This window comes from Equus przewalskii, chromosome 27, assembly GCF_037783145.1.
Source record: "Equus przewalskii isolate Varuska chromosome 27, EquPr2, whole genome shotgun sequence".
Classification (NCBI taxonomy): Eukaryota; Metazoa; Chordata; class Mammalia; order Perissodactyla; family Equidae; genus Equus; species Equus przewalskii.
This window is the reverse complement of record NC_091857.1, coordinates 23,630,980-23,653,014: the sequence shown is the minus strand read 5'-3', so window position 1 is coordinate 23,653,014 and position 22,035 is coordinate 23,630,980. Positions and strand designations below refer to the sequence as shown.

The window sequence follows — 22,035 nt, the reverse complement described above, 5'->3', positions numbered from 1 at the left end:
TTTGTAGGGGAGGAAGACATTTCCTCTACCTGCTCTGGGTCCTTCTGGCTGGAGAATGAATTAAATTCACATGAGATGGGATAACAGGAGAAAATTAAACAAAGCTTTATAACATGTATACGTGGGAGAGGCTCAGGCAAACTGAGCAACTTGCCAAAATGGCTGAAGCCACCACCTTAAATAGCATCTTCAGCTAAAGGCAAAGGAGGATGTTGGGGGTGGGGGGAGTCAGTTACGGGAGGTTACCAGACAAGTACAGTAAACAAGAGTAAGATTATTATGCAGATGTAAGTCCTTGCCTTTCTCATTGATTAAGAGTTTCTAGAGATAAGGTCATCCCCCCTTCTTCCTGGTACAGAGAGGAAGACCCCCTTACAGATGGAGATTTCCTTTACAAATGTAAATGGTTCTTAACAAAGGGTAAGTAAATTCTGCTTTTCAGAGTTTCTTTCCTGTCTGCAGTTTTTTTAAAAGTAACCAGCCCCAAATAATCCTCATGCCAAAGAGGCATATCTTGGGGTGGCCAATTCCAGTCCCCCACAACTTAAAGAAAATGAGATGAACCAAAACCATGGAGATTCACAAAGATATAGAAATAAGGAGGGGGCTGGCCTCATGGCTGAGTGGTTAAGTTCGCATGCTCTGCTTCGGTAGGCTGGGGTTTGCTGGTTCAGATTCTGAGTGTGGACCTACACACTGCTCATCAAGCCATGCTGTGGTGGCATCCTATATAGAAGAGCTAGAATCACTTGCAACTAGGATATACAACTATGTGCTCGGGCTTTGGGAAGGAAAAAAAGAGGAAGATTGGCAACAGATGTTCGCTCAATGCCAATCTTCCTCACCGAAAAAAAAGCAAAGAAAGAAAGAAGGAAAACTTGACCTAGTAATTCAAACAGGCTCTTATTTAATGGTTTCGTGATCACTTGTGTTGGCAGAAGTTTGACTGTAAGAAGGTGTTAGACTTAGGCAATCATAGCCAGGGCTCGAATGTAGACATCAGTGAAATTGTGGTTTTGGTTTACTAAGGCCATTCATTGGGAGCATTAATTGGGTTAGGTGATTACACAGATGTAAGTAAAGCATCCTCCTTCCTATTTCCCTACTTTTAAGTCTTTCCTGATTTTATGTTGTTAAAAAATAAGTCAGAAACATTTATTCTATGAAGTTCTCAAGAGTACAAATCTTTAGCCACAAAAAAGAACTAGATTTGTCTTCAAATTTAATAATGTGTGATGAGATGCTGCTTCCTGAGAACCCTTTGTAGGGTTATGGAGCCCTTTCAGCCAGACCCATATAATCTGATTATTAACTGCTATTTACATGGTCGGTTAATCAGTTTTATATTATTATATTTCATATTGTAGGTTTTTAGAGCAAGGACTATGTCATTTATTTATTCTGTACTTATTTATTTATTTTTTTTTGAGGAAGATTAGCCCTGAGCTAACTACTGCCAATTCTCCTCTTTTTGCTGAGGAAGACTGGCCCTGAGCTAACATCGTGCCCATCTTCCTCTACTTTATACGTGGGATGCCTACCACAGCATGGCTTTTTTGCCAAGCTGTGCCATGTCTGCTCCCGGGATCCGAACCGATGAACTTCGGGCCGCCGAGAAGCGCAATGTGCGAACTTAACTGCTGCGCCACTGGACCGGCCCCTATTCTTTACTTATTTTAAATAAATACAATACTGTTATATATATATATATATATATATATATATATATATATATATAGTGAATAAATGTCACGTGCTGAAGCCCAGACCTCTTCTCCTTTGTGCGTGTCATGTCTCCACAATTTACTGCTCTTTGTTAAAATGCAATATAAGCCCTCAGGCCTAACTCCTCCTTTGGGGCTTTCACTTCTTTTCTCTGAAGCTCCTCCCAGCCCCATGTAAAAATACTAATTAACATCAAATAACATTTGTATGCTTTTTCTCCTGTGGACCTTTTCTCAGTTTAATTTGCAAGGCCCTAGTTACTGAGCCTAAGATGGTAGAGGACAAACATTTTTTCCTCTCCTTTAAGTATTCAAGCTCGAAGGAACAGTAAATTGAAGTGGGGTGGGAAAATTCCCACCAATTATGTGTATACCATTTATCGGTGACAGTTCACATTGATGAATCATGTATAAAAACTAATGGGAAGTATCTTCCATGCTGAATTTACTCAGTCTTGGAGAAGAATGTATGTTTTAATCAGGAGGAATTTATGGAAGACATTTTGTATTCTAAACATTTAAAAGAGCTCTTAGAGTATATAATAATTCATCTTTGCCTCTGTATGTTAAAAATTTAAGACAGGAAGAAATACTGTCTCATAGTTATTTTAGGTTTGTTGCTTTTTGGGTTTTTTTTTTTAGTCCCAACCAAAAGAACTTGCATTAGAAACTTGGCAGTCAGTCACGTCATATCGTCGTGATTTATTAGTTCTGGAATAAACATCTCTATTTCAGGCATCTGTAAAAATAGATGCTTCCTTGGCTTTTATAATAATAATAATAATGATAAACAGGTATGTAGCTCTTTCTATGATCCAGCCATTGGTGGAAGTGCTTTTCATGTAATCCTTAACACCAGCCTATGAGATATCCTCATTTCATCTATCAAGCTGGTCAAGTATAAGCTGGGAGGGAGCTCACAAACCCGGTTCAATGGCTATACTCCCAACCACTTCTCTCTCCTGCCTCCAGCAAAATGAAATGATGGGTGGAGTTCACCCATGTTTCCTGTTAAACTAGGCAATTCACTCCTTGAGGAAACAAGCCATTACAGTGGCTGCTTGATAAGGAATAAGACTAAACTGTTCGGGCTTCACTTCCTGGCTGCTTCCCTTCCTTCCAGCCTCACCTGCGTGAACTTGTGAGCACTGGTGTCTCTACATGGCATCTTCCCCCGATCCTACTACACTCCTTCCATGCCAATCCTATTCCTTTTTTTTCTCTCAACCTCAAATAAGATTGTCCAGACTGTAGATATTGGAGTCATTCACACCTTGGATTTGAGTCACAACTCTTTGAATTACTAGGATTACGATTGCAGGAAAATTATTTTCCTTAACCCTAAATTTCCACCTCTACAAAGTATCTGGAAATAGTTTGGTCTGGAGAAAAATTGAATTAAGAATAAGGTACAAAGCCCAGAGCCTGGCCAATAGTAGGCCCTGAATGAATAATGGCTCTGATTTTCATTTTAAGCCCCTTTGTAATATCTCCTCTTCTTGGACCCTTCGGAACAGTCCTTGATGTTCAGGTCGGCCACCCTTTACCCCTATGAAAATGCAGAGACTGGGGAAGAGGCCCCGTTGCCAAGGGAATGGCACCACTTAGCTTCACATTAGCATGCTATCAAATGGCTGGAAGCCTTTGGCATCTCAACATTTCATTGATAACATTTTTGATATCTGAAAACAGAAATGACACTTAAATTCTGCGTAAACTTTGTGGTCAGGTTGTTAGAGTTTGAAATGCCTGTGAACCCAGCAGAGAAGCCACTTGGACAGGAATCTAAGGAATGCTTGTCCAGGATGCAGCTCTCCTGCCCGTCCACTTTCCTGCCCCTCCTTGGCATTTTCAGCAGTGACCCTGCACAAATGACAGCCTTGAGTGCCTGGACCAGCTGGAGACAGCCAGGGAATTCCTGGCTGCTATCTTTCAAAGATCTCTGCTAACCCCTTTGAAAACAAAGGGATTGTTTGCCACACATCAAAGGGGACTGAGAAGGAGATAATGGAGAGAGCTTTCTGAAGGGACTTGTGGCTTCTAGCACCTGCAGAAGCTTCTTGAAATGGTAGGTAGAGCTCATTCCTTAGGTGGAATCAACTTCATCTCCTGGAGTCCTGCTCACGCATAGCATTGACTGTGTGTTAGAAATGTGCTTCTCTATTCAATTTTATTCATGTATTTCTGTGCTCTTGTCATGCACACATTAGATTTAGGGAGAAAATCACCATGTACCTTTAGTGGTTTCAGATGACTCTTGAATGTCATTAATTCACAAAATGAGAATTGAATGGATCAGTCTGCTTTTTGTATTTGGGAGGTTTTATTTTAGGGTCAGGAGTTCATCTGGATGGGAGGGGGATTAAAGTTTTCAAGACAAACCCAAAAGACTCTGGGGCGGGGACTCGATGTTTTGATTCTAGAAGGATAGACTTGCCCTCCTCCCCATTTCTTCCTTCTGACCTGGCATGAGTAAGCGCCTATCAGCTGTTAGTCTGTGCGATCCTCTTAGACTCAGATCCTGTAGCTGCATCCGGTGCTTTGAGGCCAATTTAACATGGATCAATTTAACTGTTGCTCTGTGAAAACAGATGCTCTTTTCTACTTATTGCTAATCAATTGATCAAGCCATAAAAAGATACTTTTCGCCTTTAAGTCGTCACATCTTCCCTATGAAACTATAAACCAGTAAAGTAAAACTAAAATGCTTATGACTAGAATTAGTGGATTATATTTAAAACCCTTTGCCTCAGACTGATGATGACATGCTCCTTTATTGAGTTTCTAGTCAGGTGCTTATTTATAAAAATAAGACTTATATAAATGGGAGTGCTCAAATGTTACACCAGTCTGTTTTGGCAGTTTGACCTTTCACAGTAGCTAAATAAATAGTTTTTACACTGAGAAAGGAATTATTTAACATTTGTTTACTAGTGATACATCAAATGAATTCAGAGTCTGAATGCAACAGATGAGACCCTGGATAGAAACACGAAAGCATACTGATGTAAAACAGAAAATCATGCTATGTTGTGTTAGAGAGGCTGCTCTGCGCGAAGGGATGTTTATAAGAATAATAGACCCTTAGGAAAATTAACACGATTATTCTCAAAGTCATCTGGGAAAATCATTAGGATTAGGTAAGAATAACCAGAAAAAAAATCCAAAGAAAAATGTGAAGTTATAGAAATTAAAACTGCGTGGCACCTGGAAAGGCAAGTCAATGGGACAAAAAGGAAGTCTAGAAATGAACTTTATGTATATTGGAAATTGGTTCAGGATAAAGATGGCTTTCCACATAGAGGGGAATAAATGATGTTGGGATATCTGTCCATAGAGAGAAAGAAGCTGGGTGATTGTTGATAGTGTCTGTAACAAAGGGCAAGTTTGTTTATTTCACAAAGCGTTCTTACAAATCACTTAGAAATATTAAACGTGAATGTATTAAGAGGAATATGAGCAAAGCATTTTAGAAAACTTTTATTATAAGAAAATTAAAACAAACCAAAGAGAATATGATGGATACCCAGCTACCTGTTACCAAGGCTCAGAAATTATAAACTTACTACCATCTTTATTATCTACCTTGTTTTATCTGTAACTCCCCCCATTCTCCTTTTCCTCACTGGGTTATTTTGTAATAAATTCAGTCTTATAGTTCTATCCATATGTATTTCAGTATGAACCTCTAAAAGAATTTTTTTGTTTTTTTGAGGAAGATTAGCCCTGAGCTAACATCTGCTGCCAATCCTCCTCTTTTTGCTGGGGGAGACTGGCCCTGAGCTAACATCCATGCCCATCTTCCTCTACCTTGCATGTGGGATGCCTACCTCAGCATGGCTTGCCAAGCGGTGCCATGTCCGCACACGGGATCCGAACCGTGGAACCCCGGGCTGCTGAAGCAGAATGTGTGAACTTAACCGCTGCGCCACAGGGCCAGCCCTAGAACCTCTAAAAGAATTTAAAAGAAATAGATGTCCCCCCCCCCCAAAAAAAGCAAATAATTTAACAGATCATATTCAGGAAAAAAATAGGCGTAGCCAATAAACTTAGGAAGGTATGCTCAGTCTTATTAGTAGTTAGGGAAATGCAAATTAAAGCAGTGAGATAACTTTATTTTTTAACCATGTGATTGGCAGATACTAAATAAACAGTCTTGCCAGAGTTGGCAAGAATGCGAAGAACCACATTTTTTTCTACCGTGAGTGGTACGAAAGTTTTCAAGAAGAGTTATTCAAACCTTTGTGCATATCCCTCAATTTAGCAATTCTAGGAATTAGTAACATGATAATTGAAAAAGCGCCCACAGGTGAGAACATCATTGGAGCATTACTTGAATCGATTAAACAAGTCTGCTTTTTACTTTGTTGTACCAAACTGGAATATTATGCCGTCATAAAATAAAAATAATGTTAAGTGAAAAAAGGTTTTGAAGAAAGCAGGCATAGTGAATAATTACGTTAAGTAAAATTTTATATATGAAACAAAATTTATGCGTATAGAATATATCTGAAAGATTCAGGTAAATCTAACAAAATTTGACTCTGGATGGGGAGGTGGTAGAATGGAAAGGTAGTCCATATTTACTTTTTATATTATCAGCTTCTATATTATTTGAACTTCTTAACTACAAGCAGATAGCTTACATGTGTCCCACGACAATGGCCCCCCCATCTAGGAGGTGTAACTCCCTGGGTGTGTCATTCCTCGTAGGCCATCAGCCAGCTTCTAACAGTTGGTCCCAGGTAATTCTTTCCACAGGCAAGCTCTCCCATCCCATTCAAAACATCTCTAATTTTAGGGAGATGTGTAGTTTGATGTATTATCTAGAATCCTTCCAGTTGTTCTTCTATGGAATGCTAGTTTTATAAAGTTGAGAATAGCAAGTTTTATTGTCTCATAAAATGAGGTCATTTCAGTGAATTTCATCTATTTATTTTCATGGGTAACTGACTCATATCAAAACTCGCTTTTGAAACTACTGGAAATGTAAATTATTACTTCAGGATCATTTGCTCTACATTGAAATTCAAGAACTCCTTCAATCCAAAATTTCTCGTGTTGGTTCTTGTAATATCGTTTCTCAAATTGACACTAATGCTAGCTATGGGATTCTCATGCTAAGGCAGAAGGAAACAATTTAATGGAGGTATTCTCTCCCATTGAATTCTCCCCACTGAATTTTATACTGAGATTTGTTATATTGTCTGCATTTTAACCCAGAAAGCTATTGGAAAGAACTGACTATGATAAAATATTTCTTCATCTTATTTTTATATTTTCTTTACAAGTGGAAACAATAACTGATTTTTTTTTTTTTTTTGAGGAAGGTTAGCCTTGAGCAAACATCCGCCACCAATCCTCCTCGTTTTGCTGAGGAAGATTGGCCCTGATCTAACATCCATGCCTGTCTTCCTCTATTTTATATGTGTGATGCTGTCACAGCATGGCTAGATAAGCTGTTCTAAGTCCACGCCCAGGATCCGAACCTGCGAACCCTGGGCCACCGAACTGGAACATGCAAAACTTAACTGCTACACCACTGGGACGGCCCCTATAACTGACTTTTTAATTTAAGGTTGGGTGTAGGACCTCTTAACTCAATAAAGAATCTTTTAATGACTCCTTTGTGTATGGGAAATTATAATAAAAAGCACTTTGTGTAAGGTAAAAATATTTGTGTGGTAACACATTAAAACAAATCGAGATTGTATCAGGGATAATGTAAACCAAATTTGAAACATGGAGAACATTCTTTCCAACTTAGCAAGATGTTTGTATTACAAAGATTTGTTGACTAATTTGATATTCTTAATAGCTTCATAAGAAAGGAGGAGGGGACAAATGCTATCTCAAAATGAAATTTGAACAAAATTAGATTCAGTGAGGCTGCATAATTTGCCCCAGATGGCAGTAAACAATAGGGCTGAAGTTGGAACCCACTCCAAGTGACCTAACCATGGCATCTATCTGTAGTTCTTAAAGTCAAAAAGGACAGTAACCAATAACTTCTGATTTTTAAAACTTAATTATTTTTGAAGGCATCTTCATTACTCATCTTTTTTTGGTTTAAATATTTAACACAAGCACTTTTTTAATCTTACATTGAGTTTCCCACTCATTTTATGGATCAACACTATTATCAGAACCCATTTCTATTCCACATTGGTTATAAAAGTTGGAGGTTGTGGCAAGTAAAGTGATACTATATTTTCTAAAGTTGTCTTTGACCTTGAATAAAGATTTTTAAATTTCTTATAATTTCAGTCTTTTTAAAAAAAAATTCAACCTCTTTTAATAAAAATCTAGTATTGACTATTTCTTTATAAATTTTGCCTTAATTAATGAAATATAGGTAGGATTTATTTTATTAATTTTCTTAAGTGATGCTGAGTGACATTTTCTTAATTTTGAATAGGGAATGTCTAACAGTAGTGAAATAGTCCTGCAGAAAAGTGGTTATGAAGCTTAGTGAAAACAGAGCACACGATGCACCCATCTTGGAGAAGCATTAGTTACTGCAGTCAACTGGCAGCGACATTCTTAGCAAAGCCCATTGGAGGCATCAAGCTAGGACTGGGCGTGGTTGTGCAGCTTCTTCAATTTCCCTGGTTTCTCAACACTCTCAGCTTGGTTGCCAAGATATTCCACCTGTCCAGGATGGGTCTCTCCAGCTTTAAGGAAGCCCCAGAGGGTATTTACCAAGCCACTTATACCTGCTAACGTGTTACAATGAAACCCCAGCATAATCATCTGATGGTTGCAAAAACTCCCTTTGCAGCATCCCATCATTGGGACCTAACATCTGGATTCTGGTCCCATTTCTTATCCTTCCATCTTGCAGCCTTGTCCGTAGGTTACATAGTGTCACCAGGCATCACACATGTGCAGCCATACACAGGTGACCTAACTGGGCATGCACAATGAGTTATCTCTGAGGTGTTGGACATCTGTGCAGGTCAGAGAACCTTCCACAGTTCCAGCAAAGCAGTTCATTGCCTTTCTTAATTCTTGAGTGCTTTGTGAAACTCTTGATATAATAACTTTATATATATATGTTTTTCTTTTGAAAAGTTTCCTTGCTCTTCTCAGTTTCTTTATCTGTAAAGTAGAACTAATTAGAAAAGCACCTAACTTCTAGGGTTGTTGTGAGGACTGAAAGAAATGATGCAGCCTGTAGGACATAATATATGCTCAGTAAATATTTATTATTATTGCTACTGCTGTAAGCCAGCATTGAGGATTGGCTCATGACATTTGCTAGACATTTCCCGTGGCTTTGCTCATGTACACACCCATGTTGATAAGGGACAACATGTACTCTTAACCCATTGCCTTGTCTCCAACATAAAAAAGAACTCAATCATCCACAACCCTCTCTTGCAAATGTATTTTTCAGTAAAAAATTAAAAGCAGGTCTATTATCTTTGCTTTGGTTTTGTTGCTTTCTTTCCTCTTGTAACGTGACCGTGTCCAAAATGAAGGTAAAACCAGGAAATTGTAAAATAAACTATCAGGCTATTCATAAAATATGAAGTAACGTTCAGGTTAATTTGTGGCTTTTACAAACTTTGGAGTCTCATGTAATGGACAAGTATCACGTAATTTTATGAAAGATTTAGATTCTTTGTGTTGGTATTTGCAACTTCAGATTTCCTTTTCATCATTAGCATCCTTATTTTTGCTTCATAAGCCATCTACATGCTCATTTAAATTCGTACTCTGTTCCTATGATGTGGGTACCATTTTATTCCCTAATTTGCAGATGAGGAGCCCAAATTATAGCCTTTCAGTTAGGTGTTAGAATTGCAGCCTATAGAATCTGATTCCAAATCTGCTATCTTTTCTATTCTAGAATGTCTATGTAAATAAGTTGTTTTCTTAGACTTGTAGCTAAGAGTTAAAGCTAGAAAGGAATTTGAGAACCTCTGCCCCAACCAGGCCCCATGATGTTTGCAATAATTATTGCCATTCTTTCAATAGATAATTTATTTGAATTTAAACTAAGAGAATGTATAAATTTATACCAGCACCAAAATGCCAGTGAGAAGATAATGAAGGCTATCACTTTTTTTTTTAAGCCAGGTTCTTTTAATTGATGTCATAATAGTTTATAACATTCTGAAATTTCAGTTGTACATTATTATTTGTCAGTCACCATATATATATGTGCCCCTTTACCCCTTATGCCCACCCCCCAACCCCCTCCTCCTCTGGTAACCACTAATCTCTTCTCTTTGTCCATGTGTTTGTTTATCCATCCACATATGAGTAAAATCGTACAGTGTTTATCTTCTTTGTCTGGTTTATTTTGCTTAACATAATATCGTCAAGGTCCATCCATGTTGTTGTGAATGGGACAATTTTGTCTTTTTTATGGCTACATAGTATTCCATTGTATATATATACCACATCTTCCTTATCCAGTCATCAGTTGATGGGCACTTGGGATGCTTCCACTTCTTGGCTATTGTGAATAATGCTGCAGTGAACATAGGGGTGCATAACTTTCTTTGAATTGTTGCTTTCAAGTTCTTTGAATAAATACCCATTAGTGGGGTAGCTGGGTTGTATGGTATTTCTATTTTTAATTTTTTGAAAAGTTGCCATACTGTTTTCCATATTGGCTGCACCAGTTTGCATTCCCCCCAGTAGTGTATGAGGGTTTCCTTTTCTCCACATCCTCTCCAAGATTTGTTATTTTTTGTCTTGGTTATTATAGCCATTTTAAAGGGTATAAGGTGACATCTTAATGTAGATTTAATTTGCATTTCCCTGATGATTAGTGATGTTGAGCATTTTTTCAGGTGCCTCTTGGCCATCTGTATATCTTCTTTGGAAAAATGTCTATTCAGATCTTTTGCCCATTTTTTGATTGTCTTGTTTGTTTTTTTGTTGTTGAGTTATGTAAGCTCTTTGTATATTTTGGAGATTAACCCCTGTTGGATATATGATTTGCAAATATTTTCTTCCAGTTGGTGGGTTGTCTTTTCCTATTGTTCCTGATTTCCTTTGCCTTGTAGAAGCTCTTTAGTCTGATGAACCCGTTTGTTTATTTTTTCTTTTGTTTCCCTTGCCCAAGTAGACATGGTATTCAAAAAGATCCTTCTAAAACCAATGTCAAAGCATGTACTGCGTATATTTTCTTCTAGGAGTTTTATGGTTTCACGTCTTACCTTCAAGTCTTTAATCCATTTTGAGTTAATTTTTGTGTATGGCTGAAGATAATGGTCTACTTTCATTCTTTTGCATGTGGCTGCCCAGTTTTCCCACGACCATTTATTGACAGACTTTCCTTTCTTCAATGTATGTTCCTAGCTCCTTTGTCAAAGATTAGCTGTCCATAGATGTGTGGTTTTATTTCTGGGCTTTCAATTCTGTTCCATTGATCTGTGTGTCTGTTTTTGTGCCAGTACCATGCTATTTTGATTACTGTAGCTTTGTAATATATTTTGAAGTCAGGGATTGTGATGCCTCCAGCTTTGTTCTTTTTTCTCAGGATTACTTTAGCTATTCAGGGTGTTTTCTTGCCCCATACGAATTTTAGGATTCTTTGTTCTATTTCTGTGACAAATGTCATTGGGATTCTGATTGGGATTGCATTGAATCTGTAGATTGCTTTAGGTAATATGGACATTTTAATTATATTTATTCTTCTAGTCCATGTGCATGGAATATCTTTCCATTTCTTTGTGTCATCATCAGTTTCTTTCAATAACATCTTATAGTTTCAGTGTACTGTTCTTTCACCTTCTTGGTTAAATTTATTGCTAGATATTTTATTCTTTTTGTTGTGATTGTAAATGGGATTGTATTCTTGGGTTCTCTTTCTCTTAGTTCGTTATTAGAGTATAGAAATGCAACTGATTTTTGTCACTTGATTTTGTGCCCTGCAATTTTGCTGTAGTTGTTGATTATTTCTAATAGTTTTCTGATGGATTCTTTAGGGTTTTCTATATATAGAATTATGTCGTTTGCAAACAGCAGGAGTTTCACTTCTTCCTTGCCAATTTGGACCTTTTATTTCTTTTTCTTGCCTAATGGCTCTGGCCCAAACCTCCAGTACTATATTAAATAAGAGGGGCGAGAGTTGTGAGCCAGATTTTTGAAGGTGTTAATTCAGCTATCTTCTACCTAACAGATTTCCTATATTGACTAGCTTAAACTATTCTCATTCTGGTGCAGCTGCAATAGACTTTGAATTTGTTGAAATCCAAGTTGTCATCTTGACTCCAGCTGTTTCTTAGAGGCCTGATTTGGAGGAAGCAGTTAGTGGGGATTAAATCACTGGTAAACCTTCGATGGAGTTTTGGCCAGCAGTTCTTTAGGATTCTGTTCCTCCTTCCCCACTCTGACACTGGGCTGTATGTTAAGAAATTTACAAAAGGAAATTGATTTGTTATACCCAAGCTGCAGTTGTCCATTGTTGGCTCTGCATCACCTCTTCACTTGGCTCCAGTGCCTGTATCCACACCTACACAGCACGGCCTTGCTGTGCCTAATGGAAATGGGGTTAGTTCTGATGCTCAGCTGACTCACCTTGTGGTCACAGCAGCAGCAGTTTGTTGATCTCAGGGAGCATTCCACAGCTGCCGATGCGATTGAAGACGATTGGAGCCAGCTCTCCTTCAGATCCAAAGGGACCAATGAGGCACTGAGTGTACCAGCTGTTAAAGTGAGTTTTGTGAAGGAGGCATTGTTTGAAGACTGTCTTTGGATAAGATGAACCTCTGTTCTCAGATCTTAGTATCTTTTTGTAAATTACAACATTATAAACATTTACAACTACCAGAGTAGGGATGAGGTTTACAAACTATTTGGTACCTGTTCAATTTGTTAGTCCTTGAAATGCAGTTCTCTAACCAGGGTGATAATTCTCTTTGTAAAACATTCTTACTCTGCCTGAAAATTCTGTTTAATAAAATGCTTCTTGTAGAATGTGTACTGAGTTTTTAAAAATCGTGTCTGCTTTTAAAAAAAGTGGTAATTTGCAGGTATTGATCATGACATAAGTCCATAGTTCTCAAAGTGTGGCCTGGGGGTGGGCCCCACAGTCTATTTAACACATCCCTCCAGTTGATTCTGATGGAAGCTAAAGTTGAGAACCTCTTAGGTAAACTTAACGTAGAATCACAAAATGTTGACCAGATTTGGAGCTTCTAGAAGAAACAACCCCTTGTCTCTTTCACAAGGTAAAGGATGATTTTTATACAATTATTTGATAATAAGTTAGCTTTGAAATTAAGGTATGTCTACAGGATAAAATGCATTCTTCTCAAGGTCAAGGGGGATGCATCTTTGGCTCTTCTGTCCTTTTCTTTCCAATTATTTGGTTTTGTGCATTAACATATCATCTCCCCTTACTTATTTCTCATCTCTTGCTTACGTTGCATTACAGTGTTTCTTGTTGGCCCTCTAGTTCAAGACATTGGTCAGCCTTTTCTACTGTATTAAAGCGTACAGACTCCATCTAAAATCATGGTTCAGAATAATGCGATATATACAAAAGTATAAGAAAGGATGTCACAGTCTTTTCTCCCAGTCTTCATAAAATTGCAAACACCTTATTCCTTTCCAAGAAAGTAGGCAATAATGTTGAAGAAAGTCTTCCTTTTCCATTCCTTTGACCAAATAGCAAGCAAACAAACATCAATTTGCTTTTCTGAGTCACTTAGACTTCTACTTTGTGTTTCCATTGGATAAATATTGAGTGACATACTGTATTGTTGTATCCATTGGAAACCATCACCTGGCAAATTATTTGTGAAATTGAGAGAACGAGGTTTTATAAATTCTTTTAATCCTTTGGTTTAACCCCATATTTTGATCCTGTGACATGTATGATATTTGTGTATAGTTTAAATAATTTGCCAACTTTCTAAAAGGATTTTTGAAAACTTTTTATTATGGAAAAATTCAAACATGTATCTCATCCAGCTTCAACAATTGACCACCTTTTACAGTTGCTGTTTTAGCACCCCCCCCACAGTTCTTTTGTTTTCTGTAGTATTTTAAAGTAAGTCCCAAGCATCATGTCATTTTACCTGTAAATGCGTCTGTCCACAGGTTTCTAAAAGAATTTGATGCAAGATTTTATAGTTAGAACAGTATAGACCAGAAAAAGGCCACCAGATATTAGTACGTTTGAGTATTAATTTAGCCAATCTTCATAAAATACATTAAAAGTCTTAGAAGTTTTCTAAAATACTCATTAAAGCCACAAAAAATACCTATCTGACAACTCTCACTGAAGAGGAAGATGGGTTCCCTAGGGAAGCCTTTTGTTTATAGAACAAATGTGTATTTTGTTTCATTGTAAAATCCTAGGGACAGCCATGACTCATGCCCACTGAGTGGAGAAACAGAAATAGGACCCCCCCTGTCTTTTTATTTATCCCTGGCATGGGTGACCAGAATATTTTTACATTTATCGCTAAGTAATTTTTTTAAAACTCTAATTTATATTATTTGAATTTTAGAAATATGTTTAGAGGTTGTTTTGTTTTTTTAATTCTTTCCAGAGTTTCTAAATGAGAGGTTGAAGCTCCTAAAATTTGTCTGATTTTGGTGTCCTGCTTTCTGCTCTCACCCTTTACAGTTTCAGTAATTCCCAGTAGGGAAGGGGTCCTGCTGGGAGTGTTTCCTTCTTAGGAACAACACCCTCCTCCCCCGCCAGCTCATCCCCCACCTACTTGTTTTGTAACAGTGGAAATTATCTTATACTTATAGCAACTTGAAATCTTGTGAGTTCTACTTCTAATTGTAACATTTTTAGTTAAATTATAGGGCACAAGTTTTCACCTGGATTAGAAAAAAGGCAGCACAACCCATTTTTTCAAATAAAAATATACTTTGTGTAGGATCTTAATCTATAAAATAGGTTTAAAAAATCCCACTTGCTTTCACTGAAAACTTAAAGTTACCCCTTCCCTTATTTGGCTTCCTCTCAAATACTGAGGCTCCTCTAGGAATCTTAGGGTTCCTCAGAGCACAGTTTGAAAACGAAGGATCTATGGCAGCTAGTTTGTGGTTTCTCAGGGGAAGTCGTTCTAGTCTATAGATACAGTAGGGGAAGACAAATTTGCCTTGGAGGCAGGGCCACGGCTTGAACCTAGGTTAGAAACCAGCTTTGTTTTTTCAGAAAACAGCTGCCCTGTGTTCTGAGTCCAATGTCTGCTTTATAGATTGCCCAAAGCTTAGATACAATAGCAGTCCTGAAAAAATACGTTAGGTGGACTGAGGAAAACAAACTGCTCTTTAAAAACCTACATTTTGGGGCCAGTCCCAGTGGCCTAGTGGTTAAATTCAGCAGCCCAGGCTTGGTTCCCCGGGCACAGACCTACACCAGTCTATTAGCAGCCATGCTGTGCTGGTGGCCCACATAACTAAACAATAGAGGAAGATTGGCATGGATGTTAGCTCAGGGCAAATCTTTCTCAGCAAAACAAAAAGACAAAAAAACAAAAAAACCCACTATATTTTGAAATTATTTATGAGTCAAATTGGTGTAGCTGCCGAAGATAAATTGTAGAAGTCAGACTTCTCTCTTAAAATACAAATTTCAGTTTTTCTTAGGGGGCAAAACATTGCAGTAACCTGACTGATAGCCTAAACAAGCTTGTGCACATTTAGAAAATTATAATCCCTAGAGCCTGATGGCTCCAGGATGGAGTAGAATCATCAGATCAACTATTTGTATTTTAAAGATTTACCGTGACTGCCTCTCGATTGCATATTACATGTGTGAGGTTCGTGTGTAGTAGAGGTGTGGTGTGTATGTGGGGGTACGGTGTGTTCTCATTCAGAGAGGCAGTGGGGTGCAGGATGGGAGGATCATGGATGTGTATGTGACAAAACTATTTCTAAAAGACAATTTGAGATATTCCTATCAAGGATCTCTTTTATTCCTCCTGAGTAATATGCAAAACACTCCTGGTTTAATGAAGTTGGGAAGTTGGAAGTCTGGGATGAAAAAGAGGGAAAGGCAGATAGGACTCATAGTTCCAGTATCTTCCAGGTGGGGTTTGCATTTATTTTAACTTCTGATGGAGGACTCACCATTTGGCAAATGAAGATACTTACTTAAGAATGAGTTTGAGATAATAACCCAACTTCTCTAAGTTGTTTGCATTTTTCCTGATAACATGTCTAAGGAAACTGAAAACGAAAATTTGAGATGGTTAAAGTGAAAGAGGTCTTGTGTATGAAATAATAGGATTGAATTTGCACCAAATTACAGTGAAAGCTTTTATTTTGCATGTTTTTCATGTTTCTATGTTTACTAGTTAGGAAGTGGTATAAAATTAAATTATTTATGTTTGATATGTACTTGAATGTCTTTACGTTACAGAAGTCATGCGTGTGGTGTGGCTTGTTTTCAACCCTAGCTTTCTGATTAATTGCAAAGGTCTTGAATTCTGGGGTGAGGAAAGTCTGGTGCAGCTGTCCAGGTAATCATGTTCACCAGCTTTACCTTCTTGATAAGCTAGGAATTTAAGAAGGTAATTCTAATCCTGGCTTTGTCTTTGGCTTGCTATCTGATTATGCACACAGCGTAATTATAATAAGGGATAATATCTCTTGTGGTCTTTTCACTAGCAATCGTTTGAGCGCAGGGCTCTTTAAAAATATTAGGATATGGGCACCATTGTTTATTCGGAGAGCTGTGATGAAATGGTAAAACGGTGGAAGATTTTGAGTGAGAATCTTATTGAAATTGGAGTGGTGAAGATTTTATTTTTAATCTTGTGGATACCTTAGATATTTGGAAACATATAGATTATAAGAAATAGTAAATTACTCCAAGAAAATAGTCAGCAGTGTTTTTTAGGGGGCAGTTTTTATAAATCTTGTGTTAAAACATACAGTCTCATTCTGAATTTTGACTTATTCACAATAGATTTTACAAAGTAATCATGGAAAATTATTATCACTGTTCTGGGGAGGGGGTTGAAGGGAGCAAATGAGATGCTCTGTGTTTTCACCTAGAATCACACTTAGAAAATTGCTGTGAAAAGCAAATTGTTTTTAAAAGAAAAGCATTCATACTTTGTGTTAACTAACAAGGGCTGAAAATTCTCAAAGAATTTCAAGAGTGGATGAGCCTATTTTTTTTAATTCTGCTTTGGAAAATGGCCTTGATCTTATAAGTCCATGTTGCTTGATTATCTGTTTAAATTAATTATATGCTTTTTTAAGCTGGCTTTTAATTGATTTGCAGCCGTGGCTGTCTTATTTGCAGATATTAATAATAGTGATGGTTTCATATTTATTGTTCTCGGTAATTTTCTTTGCGTGTATATCAGGATGATGCTTCTTAGATTGTGTAAAATATGGGCAGACCCTGAAGCAAATAAATAATAATCATAAGTGGGCAAAACATTGCTTTTCCTCTAAATGCTGTACTTCTTGAACATCTTCGGAAATTCCTGCAAAGGCATTGCAACATCAGAGAAGTCAGTATAAAAGGCCGAATGTCATTTTGTAGATGTCTGAAATTAAACCAAGTTAAGTTCTAGGTCAGAGCCAGAAAGAGGGATTTATTATCCAGTCAATTGTAAACAGATCTCTATTTTGCTGGAGGAAAATTTTATTCTATTGCTTCTGATTGGTTTGGTTTTCAAAGGGGAGTATTTTCCTTTATCCTAATTGTTAAATCAGCCAAAAAGAAATGTGGAACAAGATTGTGCACCTAATCCATAGTCTAGTGATTGGTCTCCCTAGTAATTGTAATGAATTATTAAGACATTCAAACTTAATTTGGCTCTAACATCACACAATTGTTAGGCCAGTCCTAAAATCAAGATGGTGGCAAGGGTCTTAATAAAAATTGGCATATTCAATATTAATAGGTTCCTTCAATTACTCAGGAACTATTAGATTTTTTATCTTCTCTTTGACCTTGACTGTCAGCAATGAAGTATATATAGTGAACTTCGAGTGTAGAACGCATGAACGAGGAAGACCACTTACCCATTTTTTCACTTTTTTATGTCAAATAAAGCCAGTTCTTAATTCATTTTGACCTTTGGGGTCTTTGCACTTAGAATTTAACAAAGGCACTAAAGAAAGGTTCTGTTGTGAGTCAGCACAGATTATTTTCCTTACAAATGGTTTTAAAACTCAAAATACTATATTCTGTAACATAAGTTACTAGTGTTTTTTAAAAACTAAGTTGAAATAACCAAATATTTCTGTGTTCTTTGGGCAAGCACCATGTCAGCGGATTCAGGACTTGTGGAGGTAAATACATGCTGTAGATGCTAAACAAATATCCAGGTAATAAGGCAGATAGCATGTACTGCACAGTGCAGGTATAAAGTTCTGTGGTAGTTCAGGAGTAGGAGAGATTTTTTTTTTAATGTGGGGGAAAATTAAATTAATTTCTTAAAGAAGAGTGACTGTCTTATATATTGGACTTTAAAAGTCTAATTCAGTGCACTGGGCCTCGTTCTTTTTGTAGATTCGGTTGGAATGAGCTTTACTTTGCTGACTTACCTAGTGGGTGCAAGGTGCAGATTTAATTATGAGGCTGCAATCTGAATTCAGGCAATGGCATATATAACATCGATGTAATGTTATTCCCCTAAACTGGGTCATTTCTGATGAGCCTCAGATGCCATATATGAGGCATCACTTCTAACTATGGCAAGGCAATTTTATCTTGAGTTTGTTTAACTGTCTCTGTTTACAGAATTAATCCTTTGTCTAGTGGCAGAGCTAGGTGGATCAGTTGTCATCTAAAAATTAGATGGGCACCTTGTTTATTTATAGCTATTTCATATGGTAAGGAGTTTGTTGTTGTAGTTTTTTTCCCCTTGTTTTACAAAATAAGATCTGGGTGGACAAGCTTATTATCCCCTGGGAAGTAGAGACCCATCTGTATAAATTGGTTGTCAGCTCTGAGTTTCATGGTTTATCATTCTGAATATTGAGACCCTAGATGATGCTATCTTTCAACCGTATGGTGTTATATATAGCATATTATGTAATATTTCTCATTGATGAGGACAATTGGGTGGATCTCTTGGATGACTTACAGTAGGCATTAGCTCACGTCAGCTGTCAATAATTGGGTTCTAATTCAGAGGAGCTTGTTACGATTGGGTATTTTTCTCAATTATTACTGAGTAGCTCATTTTGGCTATAAAATAGTGTCCTTCAATGCTTATGTCTTACTTGGGACAGTAGGCGTTTTCTTATTTCCCTTACTATTTGGAGATGCCTCCGTTGCGCAGTTGATGTCTCTGCAAGAGCTGAATAATCTTTGTTTTGGCTTAGTAAAAGGAACCAACAAATATTTTGAGAGACTGGCTGAGTATATTGCTCTAGACTCAATTGTTTTTAGGAAAAAAAACCTTTATAGAACCACTGTGAACTATAAAATGGTTACATTTGGCTAGAAAAGCCTTCGTGCTCCGGTAAATAATGAAATGTTTTATTTTATGGGCCTTTTCACTACTTTATTGATGACATAAATTTATATTACTCAGGAATAGGTATACTCAAAGGAAAATAGTAGAATTTATTCTTAGTCATGAACGCCCATCTAAAAGATGGTTTGGCAGTTTAAGTAGAATTTTTTTCCCTGCTTTGTTCTTTTCTTTGTTCTTTTCTGGTGAGGGAGGAAGGAAGGGGAGACTTACTGCTAAAAATATGAATTGCTAAATAGAAGTCAAGTCTCAGTTTGCGCGTTGAAGCTCACATGTTGGTGCTGTCCAGACCTGACACATTTAGAAACAGGAATTTGCCTTCAACATAATCTTAGCCAAACAGTTGAGTCATTTCTAAGTATTTTAATGTTAAGGAATGTTTTATGGAATATTCTGGATATCTAAAATAGGTTTTCTTGAGGATTTCATGTAAAATATGGAGAGGTACTTGATTCTCAGAGCTTGCACCTAAAATTCAAAGACAGTTGTTAGTTGGTGTGCTTTTCAGCTGTAAGCCACCACCGTCATGGTCAATCACGTCCCCCTGTGAAGAGTCCCTGTTCTTTTCTGCAGAGATTTTCTTGTCTCTTGAAAAGGCAATGCAATGCTACCTCCAGAGAACACTAAGAAACTTGGTGGTCTTCAAGCAGGAATTTAAAACAAGATAAGTTTTCTTTCGTAGATGTTTTAAAACTGTTGGCTAAATCTAATCTGTGAGTAACTATGAAGCGCCTAATTAATAGCATTCATTTTTAAGAACAATAGAAATTCTGCTGTCTTCAACATTACAGAGTGGTGCTCTCTGTCTAGCCTTGTTTGTGAATGTAACCTTCATATGAATTACAGTCTATTTGTTTCTTTTTATTTCTATTTTTTATTATGTTTTTATTTTATTGAAGTCACATTGGTTTATAACATTATGTAAATTTCAGGTGTCCATCATTAGATTTTGGCTTCTGTATCAGTCTGTTCATTTCTAATTGGAAGCTTGACCAGTCTGGCTTTTATGTAATGTTGAACACTTTGTAACTTCATAGTGAAAATTAGCACAACTTTTCAATATAAGATCTGAGAAAAACTTTATTTAACAAACAGGGAGGTTCTGGGTATATGTTACTTACTTTTTACTTATCTAGTCGTTTTTACTTGGCATCATAGATGAGCTCCCCAATGTCAGAAAAGTGTGAAGGTCTGTAAAAATGTTCTAAAGGTCTTCCCTTTATAGAAAGGGAAATTGAAGAGTTGGGCTGACCTCTCTCTCACTTGTTTGAAAACGGGAAAATTAGAAGTAATTTGTATTCTCTATTGTGAAATCGGTAGTAACTGATTCTGTGTATTGTGGAAACAAGAGCACTGATTCTTTCTCCTTTTCAATGTGTGCTTCAGTTCAGAGTTATAACATCTATGTCTGCCTTTTCCTTTTTTAGTTCTTAGTCACCAACTGTTTTTGCTTAGTATCGCTTTATTGAATTTTACAAATGTGATTTTGAAATTCAGGGATATGATATAAGTACCTGCACCTGGCTTTGTCATATTTGTTTCACTCAAGGAAAATCTAACTTTTCTTTTCACAAACCAGCTTGATTCAATTTACCTGTATAGTTTAAAAAGGCAGAAGACCTGGAATTTTGCACTGTATTGGGACCTTGTAAACGTCTTGATTTTCACTTCTTGGCGTATTTCTGAACGCTCATGATTTGCTTTTGAAGTATTTTGGGCATTTGGGAATACATCGTCATTCTCATTGCTTTTCTTGCTCTGCATTCTACATGTCATATAATTATTTTGCCTAGAGCCAAATCTGAAGCTTTATTATAATCAGTTCTGCAGGCCCCTGGTCACACTGCTCTTCTTCCCTCTAAGACTTCTTTTTGGTTTTATTTATTTTGTTTTACTCAAAATGACTGGTTAAATTTTGCTTGATCATCCATTTCAGATCTTCAGATTTTGTTCCAGATGTGTTAAATGTGCCACAATGGCAGGGTCCCACGGCCAATATGTTTGGGAAAACTTGGTATAAAAAAGAGTTAAATTGGCTTCATTGTTGTAGGATTTTCTCAAAGCCTCCAATATCCATCTTGAATGATCCATTTCCCCTATGTGTTTGACAACGGAATTCCCCCTCTCCACCCATAACTGTTATCATCCTTTGGAAACTGTTTTTGAGAACTCTGATTGAGGAATGGGGTGACGTGTACATTTATACTTGAACACGTCTTAAACTCCATTGGGCCATTTTGAGTATACACTATTAGTGATATATTTAATAATTTATTGGTATGAGCTTGCAACAAAAAATTTCGTGTGTAAAAAGAGCTCTATAAAAAGTGAATTTACTAAGTGCCCATGAACTGATGATTGGATAAAGAAGATATGGTGTATATATATATATACAATGGAACACTACTCATCCATTAAAAAGGATAAAATCGTCCCATTCACAACCACATGGATGGACCTTGAGGGTATTATGTTAAGTGAAATAAGCCAGATAGAGAAAGATGCACTCTGTATGACTCCACTCATAGGTGGAAGTTAAACATGTAGACAAAGAGATCCGGTTGGTGGTTACCAGGGGAAACAGGGTCAGGGGTGGGCACAATGGGTGAAGTGCTGCACCTACAACATGACTGACAGTAATGTACAACTGAAATTTCACAAGGTTGTAAACTATCATAATCTTAATAAGAAGTGAAAAAAAAAATGAATTTAGGGTGCCAGCCCCGTGGCCGAGTGGTTAAGTTTGCGCGCTCCACTGCAGTGGCCCAGGGTTTCGCCAGTTCAAATCCTGGGTGTGGACATGGCACCGCTCATCAGGCCATGCTGAGGTGGCGTCCCACATGCCACAACTAGAAGGACCCACAACTAAAAATACACAG

The 22,035-nt window shown here is 37.2% G+C and overlaps 1 protein-coding gene across 7 annotated transcripts in view; it reads left to right on the top strand.

Annotated features, from left to right (window-relative positions):
• Positions 1–22,035, top strand: part of APP (amyloid beta precursor protein) — a 254,045-nt gene that overhangs the window by 17,566 nt on the left and 214,444 nt on the right. The window lies entirely within an intron of this gene.